Source organism: Leptonychotes weddellii, chromosome 11 (assembly GCF_054177405.1).
Source record: "Leptonychotes weddellii isolate Sample4059 chromosome 11, ASM5417740v2, whole genome shotgun sequence".
NCBI lineage: Eukaryota > Metazoa > Chordata > Mammalia > Carnivora > Phocidae > Leptonychotes > Leptonychotes weddellii.
In genome coordinates, this window is record NC_138379.1 from 59,989,555 (window position 1) to 59,990,546 (window position 992).

The 992-nt window shown below is 37.3% G+C and overlaps 1 pseudogene; it reads right to left on the minus strand.

The window, feature by feature from the left end:
• Positions 1-214: 214 nt before the first annotated feature.
• On the minus strand, positions 215-347 carry LOC115940875 (U4 spliceosomal RNA; annotated as a pseudogene).
• Between the last annotated feature and the right edge of the window lie 645 nt (positions 348-992).

Genomic DNA, 992 nt, shown 5'->3' on the forward strand with positions numbered 1-992 from the left:
ATAAACATAATACTTGCTGGTTTCATACACTAATAAAAACAAAGAACAGTGTTTAGAACTAAGCCCCACACAGAGGCAACTGAAATCAGTTACAGTTCCTAATCACAGCAGATGCAAAGACCTATTATGGTAGTTTATTTAATGAAGGGAATAACTGACCACTATTTGATGTGAATAACTATTTAAAATTTTTTTTTCTCCATGGCCAAGTGAACTTGTGTTAAAAGTGTCATAATGACTCGGGTACTCTTTAGAGTTTACAATTCATTCTTGTATATATTTTTAATTAGCAATAATCACGCCTCGGATAAACCTCATTGGCTACGATACTGTCACTGAGCAAAGCTCTTGTATATATTTTTAAAAGGTCGAGCCTCATTTATAGCCCCATGGGCCGTCAGAATCACCTCTGTGTTAATGAAGAATATTTTAATTTTAAGAAATGCAACTCAAACTACTTTAAGAGAAAAAGGAAGATAACTGGTTCATATAACTAGAAAGTTTAAGGGTGATAGTTGCTTCAGGCATGGCTGGATCCAGGGACTTAATAGAGATACAACTCTCCTTCCCTTTACAGTGCTTTCTTTTGCATTGTGGCTTCATGTTCACGTTCTATTAGGTAATCAGATGTATTGCCACTTCAGCAGCCCTTCATCTATGTTATAGCTTCCCATCAAAAGATAGAGAACCCCTTTTCTCTGACATGTTCATATCAAATTTCACGGTAAGTCTCTGCGTGGCCTTGCTTGGATCAAGTTCTCATCTCTGAACCAATCACTACAGCCAAAGAGATGAGGCGTTCTGATTGCCATGTGTGTATGCCTGTAGCTAGGGAGGAAGTGGTGATAATTAACACCACTGCTGGCAAGGGAGGGATTAGTTTTCCAAGGAAATAAATACTGAGTAAATACATAATGTGTGTCCGATACAACCTCCAATATACAATGTACTAATGACAAATGACTAGCTACCCTCGTGTAAAATACAATCTT